We start from the raw sequence: 8,059 nt of genomic DNA, 5'->3' as shown, positions 1-8,059 counted from the left end.
TCGTTGTCGTTTTCTCCTGTTACAAGGATGTCGTCTAGGTAGCATTGAGTCCCTGGAATCCCTTGCAGGACTTGCTCCATAGCTCTTTGCCAGATAGCTGGAGCTGATGCTACTCCAAAAACCAGTCGATTGTACTGGTACAGGCCTTTGTGTGTGTTTATCGTGAGATACTTTTTAGAGGCCTCCTCAACCTCCATCTGTAGATATGCCTGTGCCAAGTCAATTTTGGTGAAACGTTTCCCTCCGGATAGTGAGGCGAAAATATCTTCTATCCTCGGAAGAGGATACTGTACTGTGTGAAGGAACGGGTTTACAGTCACCTTGACGTCACCACAGATGCGAATTTTTCTCTTTTCTTCAGATTTATCTTTATTCAATGCTTTTTCCATGACTGGAACGATGGGTGTTGCCCATTCGCTCCAATCTATTTTGGATAATACGCCTGCTTTTTCCAAATTCTCCCGCTCTGCCTTGACTGCTGGACGTATTGCGTATGGCACCGGTCTTGCCTTAAAAAATTTGGGAATTGCTGCATCTTCCACTTTTATTGAGGCGGTGATGCCTTTCAAGGTTCCTAGTTTCTCTTGAAACACTTCTTTGGCGTTGGCCAAGATGTCTTTTAATCGTTCAGGTATGATGTCATCATTGTTTTTTTTCTTACTGGTCACCGTCAGTGCCTGAATGGAGTGCCAGTCTAAACGTATCTTTCTGATCCATTCACGTCCCAACAACGGTGGACCACCATCTTGTAGAATGTATAAATACAACTTTTGTATTTCTTTGCCGTTGTATACAACAGGCACCCTTATTTTTCCTTTGGGGTATACTTTCTGCCCCGTATATGTTTAAGATAATGGATCTGTCTTTTAGAGGTATATGCGAAAATAGCCTCTTGTAATCCCGTCGATTTATTACGGTTAGAGCTGATCCTGTATCCAGCTCCATTTTAACTGGGGACCCTGCTATTGTGAGGGTAACCCAAATGGTTTGGTAATCATCTTTGGCAAGTACATTATGTAATTTGAGACAGCTTAGTCTCTTGTTTTCGAAGTCGCTATCGCTCTTCTGGTCTTCGGAGCTACTGTCCGTCATCATTTGTACCTTCCTGTACTTTTCTTTATTGATTTTTTTTTTTCTGTCTGTGGATTTATTTTGTCCAGATCGGCATACCCGTGCAATGTGTCCAATCTTTCTGCATTGTCTGCATGCTTTGTCCTTGAACCAGCAGTCCCTCTGGTTATGGGTGGATCTGCCGCAGCGATAACATCTTTCGAAACCCTGTGTTATTTCATGGGTGCCGAAGTCCTGTGTATTTTGTTGTATCTCTGCAGCTCCTTTTGCTGCTGTTTCGTATGATACAGCCATACTGAAAGCTTTGTCCAATGTTAAATCTTTTTCAGAAAGCAGCCTTTTTTGTGTTCCTTCACACTTAAGAGACCGCAAACAAATTTGTCTCGAAGATAATCTGATAGTCCTGCCCCGAATTGGCAGTACTTTGATAGCTTTTTTAATTCGGTTAGGTAATCAGCGTTACTTTCATTCTTGTGTTGATTTCTCTTGAAGAACTTGAATCGTTCCGCTATCAGCAGCGGTATTGGGTTTAAGTGCTCCTGCAGGGTATCAACAATTTCTTTAAAATTCTTGTCCTTTGGTTTGGCTGGAGTGATTAAATGTCGTAACAGCCCGTATGCCTTTGCGCCCATTAAGTTCAGAAGTACTGAAGCTTTTTTTTCATCTTCTATTCCATTTGCAGTGCAATATACCTCTACTCTTTCCACGTATGTGGTCCAATCCTCTATTTCGCTATCAAAAGCATCAATATTGCCAGACTTAGGCATTTCAGAAAAGATATGGTGCTTCCCATGCTTTTTTTTCTTTTCTGTAGCAAAGATATGGCGCTTCCCGCGGTTTCCAGCCACTGCTGCCGATAACAACGCTGTTTACTGCGGTTAACGTTCTTTTTTTTATTTTTTATTTACTGTTGGAGACTCGTTCCCGCCGGAGTTTCTCTCCAGGTCTGAATGCTGACCTGCTTGCCGCGCCGGCCGTCTCCCGAGTGCTCCCTCCCAGTCCGTTATTGCTTGCCTCCGATTTCGCTGCCTGTCTCAGCTGTAGAGCCAGCCGCTGGAGCCCCAGCCTGATGCCCAGGAAGGATTAGCGCAGTACCTGCCACCAGCTTGGCCAGCTGGTGAAACCACAGCTTCTCTCACTCCCTTGCGTCTTCTGGACGCCCGAGGAATCGATGTCCTTGAGGTGTTGCTGAATTGCAGGTAAGTCCGTTTCCACTTCATCGCCACTGTAGTGTCCGTGTGTTGATAAAGACACTGAAGACAGGAGTTGGTTCATAGGTATTTACTAAGCAAAGTCTGGGGGGGGGTTCTAATGGATATACACAATATACAGGCTTATATAGCCCGAGTGGCAATTACCGGCATTACAGCACACCTGGGGCTCTTAAAGGCACATACACCACAAGAATAAGCTTGCAGGGAACATAAAAACTGACTGTAAAAGCTTTTATAGATATGTGAAGAGAAAAAGATCGGTGAAGTCAAGCGTAGGTCCCTTGCAGTCAGAATCAGGGGAATTTATAATGGGGAACAAAGAAATGGCAGACCAATTAAATACATACTTGGGTTCTGACTTCACAAGGGAGGACACAAATAACCTCCCAAAGATATCGGGGAACATAGGGTCTAATGAAAGGGAGGAACTGATAGAAATCAGTATCTGTAGGGAAATGGTGTTAGGGAAATTGATGGGATTGAGGGCCGATAAATCCCCAGGGCCTGATAATCTACATCCTAGGGTACTTACAGAAGTGGCCCTAGAAATAGTAGATGCATTGCTGGTCATCTTCCAAAATTCGATAGACTCTGGAACAGTACCCATGGATTGGCGGGGAGCTAATGTTACCCCACTGTTCAAATAGGGTGGTAGAAAGAAAATGGGGAATTACAGACCAGTAAGCCTGACATCGGTAGTGGGGAAAATGCTAGAGTCCATTATAATGGATGTAATAGCAGAGCACTTGGAAAAAAGTGACCGGATCGGACAAAGTCAACATGGATTTACAAAAGGTAAATCGTGCTTGACTAATCTACTGGAATTTTTTGAGGATGTAACTGGTAAAATAGATATGGGAGAACCAGTGGATGTGGTGTATTTGGATTTTCAAAAGGCTTTCGATAAGGTCCCGCATAAGAGATTAGCATGTAAAATTAAGGCACATGGGATTGGGGGCAAGGTATTGACTTGGATAGAGAACTGGTTGGCAGACAGAAAGCAAAGAGTTGGAATAAATGGCTCTTTTCCCGAGTGGCAGGCAGTGACTAGTGGGGTACCGCAGGGATCGGTCCTTGGACCCCAGCTATTCACAATATATATTAATGATCTGGACAAGGGAACTAGATGTAATATCTCCAAGTTTGCAGACGACACAAAGCTGGGTGGGCGTGTGTGCTGTGAGGAGGATGCCGAGAAACTCCAGTATGATTTGGATAGGTTGGGTGATTGGGCAGAAGCATGGCAGATGCAATATAATGTGGATAAATGCGAGGTTATCCACTTTGGTGTCAAAAACAGGAAGGCAGATTATTATCTAAATGGCATTAGATTGGGAGAAGGGGACGTGCAACGAGACCTGGGCATCCTTGTGCACCAGTCGCTGAAGGTAAGCATGCAGGTGCAGCAGACGGTTAAGAAGGCAAATGGTATGTTGGCCTTCGTAGCGAGAGGGTTTGAGTACAGGAACAAGGATGTCTTGCTGCAGTTGTACAGGGCCTTGGTGAGGCCACATCTTGAGTATTGTGTGCAGTTTTGGTCGCCTTATCTGAGGAAGGATGTTATTGCCATGGAAGGAGTGCAGCGAAGATTCACCAGACTGATACCTGGGATTGCAGGAATGACGTATGAGGAGAAATTGGGTCGATTGGGCTTGTACTCGCTGGAGTTTAGAAGAATGAGAGGGGATCTCATCAAAACTTATAAAATTCTAACAGGACTAGACAGACAAGATGCTGGAAGGATGTTCCCAATGGTCGGGCAGTCCAGAACCAGGGGTCACAGTCTAAGGATAAGGGGTAAGCCATTTAGGACAGAGATGAGGAGGAATTTCTTCACCCAGAGAGTGGTGAACTTGTGGAATTTTCTGCCAAAGAAGGCAGTAGAGGCCAATTCATTAAATATATTCAAGAAGGAGTTGGATATATTTCTTAAGGATCAAGGGGTATGGGGAGAAAGCAGGGACCGGGTACTGAATTTGGATGATCAGCCATGATCTCACTGAATGGCGGAGCAGGCTCGAGGGGCCGAATGGCCTACTCCTGCTCCTATCTTCTATGTTTCTATGTAGTAGCCACCCCTCACACTCACCATCATCCTTGTCCAATCAAACAACACACAAGGGTAGGCAGTTGGGTGTTATCGCCAATGTTCACATAAAGTTTCCGTTAATGTGTTGTCAAACAATGAAATCTTTATTTTTAACACTTTGCCTTCTTGGATAGATCTGTGTGCACCTTTGGAAGATGTTTAGTGAGTTGCAATGAATGGTGAGACATAACAGTACCCGCCACCCCGCACCCCCCCCCCTCACCCCCATGGTGATGAGTGTAAAAGGAATGGCTAGAGCATTGCAGGGATGCTTTATGGTGTTGGTGTGGGGTGGTGCCAACCTGGTGCATCATGTGGCAGCCAGGGTGTACAGCGTCAAGTGAAGTAAATCTGGCCATGGTGAGGCCATCCCTGGCCTCCCGGGCAGCAATGTGGTCGGGTGCTGATGCCCTCTGTCCTGTGCAGCATCAGGTGATTGCAGAGAAGGTTGGTGCTGTTGGTGCTGCTGGTGTGCCTGGTGATGTTGGTGTTGGGGCTGATTGTAGTGGGATTCTGAGGACCAAGGTGAGATTTTTTCAAGGGCACCGATGCTGATGGAATAGCTGGCAGCGGAAATTGAGATGACAAAAGCGATCTGTCAATGGTGAGAGAGGTTGCTCCAAGCAGGTGACACTGGATAGAGAGTTTGCTCCAAACACTTCAAACTTCCATAAAGCTGAAAAGTGTATTTCAAATCTTGAAGGCTCCAGCCTCTAAGATTGGAAAGTGACCAGCTGTGAAGAGGCGATCTTATCGAAACATATAAGATTGTGAGGGGGCTTGGTCGGGTGGATGCGGGGAGGATGTTTCCACTGATGGGTGAGACTAGAACTAGGGGGCATAATCTTAGAATAAGGGGCTGCCCTTTCAAAACTGAGATGAGGAGAAACTTCACTCAGAGGGTAGTAAATCTATGGAATTTGTTACCTCAGAGCTGTGGAAGCTGCGACATTAAATAAATTTAAAACGGAAATAGACAGTTTCCTAGCTGATAAGGAAATTAGGGGTTACGGGGAGCGGGCAGGGAAGTGGACGTGAGTCTAGGTTCGGATCAGCCATGATCCTATTGAATGGCAGAGCAGGCCCGAGGGGCCGTATGGCCTGCTCCTGCTCCTACTTCTTATGTTCTTATGTTCTTATACCACTTTTGCAGCTGTCACCTATTCACAGAAATGGAGAGTTGTTTAAAACCCAACACACTTACCTGGCGTGATCCTCGAGCGATGTGAACCTCATGGAAAACTTGGTAAAATGCTGATTAAATTGCTTTAAACACACTCTTAGCTATCTGAATTGCCTGACCCGCTTAGTGCCGAGACTTTAAAGCGCAGGCAGAGCCGGCACTAGGGAAACTCACAAGGAGGCAGGTTCAGAGCGGGATACCGCCCCACTGTCAATCTTTTTAATTTTGACAGCAGACCCGCCTCCGAACCCACACTCTGAGCGCCGGCAAAATTCAGCCCTCTGTGTTTTCAATCACTTTAAACATCCAGGATTACTATTTTAAATAGAGAATTAGAATTTCCCACATAACTTACTTCATAAGCTATGTAATCTCCAGGTAATTTTGTCAACATGTCATCAGCTAGATGGGCAACGCCAGCCTCCCGTGTTTCTCCGTCCCCTGTTGAGCTGTCCTTTGGCTGGATGCTGAGAATTGTATCAAGCACATCTTGAGCTAGTTTGCTTTGATAAGTGATATCAGCATTAGGATGGAGACCAAAGACCTCTGGTGTGTCATATGCTGGCAGGCTCTATTAAGACACAAAAGTATAGAAACATAGAAACATAGAAGATAGAAGCAGGAGTAGGCCATTCGGCCCCTCGAGCCTGCTCCGCCATTCAATGAGATCATGGCTGATCATTCAAATTCAGTACCCTGTCCCTGCCTTCTCCCCATATCCCTTGATCCCTTTTGCCTTAAGAAATATATCCAACTCTTTCTTGAATATATTTAATGAACTGGCCTCCACTGCCCTCTGTGGCAGAGAATTCCACAGGTTCACCACTCTCTGGGTGAAGAAATTCCTCCTCATTTCAGTCCTAAATGTCCTACCCCTTATCCTTAGACTATGACCCCTGGTTCTGGACTCCCCGACCATCGGGAACATCCTTCCAGCATCTAGTCTGTCCAGGCCTGACAGAATTTTATAGGTTTCGATGAGATCCCCTCTCAATCTTCTAAACTCCAGTGAGTATAAGCCCAATCGACACAATCTCTCCTCATACGTCATTCCTGCCATCCCAGGTATCAGCCTGGTGAATCTTCGCTGCACTCCTTCCATGGCAAGAACGTCCTTCCTCAGATAAGACGACCAAAACTGCACACAATACTCAAGGTGCGGTCTCACCAAGGTCCTGTACAACTGTAGCAAGACATCCTTGTTCCTGTACTCGAACCCTCTTGCTACGAAGGCCAACATACCATTTGCCTTCTTAACCGCCTGCTGCACCTGCATGCTTACCTTCAGCGACTGGTGCACAAGAACACCCAGGTCTCTTTGCACTTCCCCTTCTCCCAATCTATGGCCATTCAAATAATAATGTGCCTTCCTGTTTTTGCCACCAAAGTGGATAACCTCACATTTATCCACATTATAGTGCATTTGCCATGTTTCTGCCCAATCACCTAACCTGTCCAAATCGTACTGGAGTTTCATGACATGCTCCTCGCAGCATACCCTCCCACCCAGCTTTGTGTCGTCTGCAAATTTGGAGGTATTACATCCAATTCCCTCGTCCAGATCATTAATATATATTGTGAACAGCTGGGGTCCTAGGACCGATCCTTGCAGTACCCCACTAGTCACTGCCTGCCACTCGGAAAATGACCCGTTTATTCCAACTCTTTGCTTTCTGTCCGCCAACCAGTTCTCTATCCAAGTCAATACCTTGCCCCCAATCCCATGTGCCTTAATTTTGCACGCTAATCTCTTATGCGGGACCTTATCGAAAGCCTTCTGAAAGTCCAAATAAACCACATCCACTGGTTGTCCCTTATCTATTTTACCAGTTACATACTCAAAAAATTCCAGTAGATTAGTCAAGCATGATTTACCTTTTGTAAATCCATGTTGACTTTGTCTGATCCTGTCACTGCTTTCCAAGTGCTCTGCTATTACATCTTTTATAATGGACTCCAGCATTTTCCCCACTACCGATATCAGGCTTACCGGTCTATAATTCCCCGCTTTTTCTCTGCCACCTCTTTTGAATAGTGGGGTAACATTAGCGACCCTCCAATCCATGGGTACTGTTCCAGAGTCTATCGAGTTCTGGAAGATGACCAGCAATGCATCTACTATTTCTAGGGCCACTTCCTTAAGTACCCTAGGATGTAGATTATCAGGCCCTGGGGATTTATCGGCCTTCAGTCCCATCAATTTTCCTAACACCATTTCCCTACAAATACTGATTTCTTTCAGTTCCACCCTTTCATCAGACCCTATGTTCCCCGGTATTTCTGGGAGGTTATTTGTGTCCTCCTTTGTGAAGACAGAACCAAAATATGTATTTAATTGGTCTGCCATTTCTTTGTTCCCCACTATAAATTCCCCCGATTCTGACTGCAAGGGACCTACGCTTGACTTCACCAATCTTTTTCTCTTCACATATCTATAAAAGCTTTTACAGTCAGTTTTTATGTTCCCTGAAAGCTTACTCTCATATTCTATTTTCCCTTTCT

Source organism: Somniosus microcephalus, chromosome 6 (assembly GCF_052327205.1).
Source record: "Somniosus microcephalus isolate GS21.2 chromosome 6, FLI_Smic_1.0, whole genome shotgun sequence".
NCBI lineage: Eukaryota > Metazoa > Chordata > Chondrichthyes > Squaliformes > Somniosidae > Somniosus > Somniosus microcephalus.
This window is presented reverse-complemented; position numbering follows the sequence as displayed.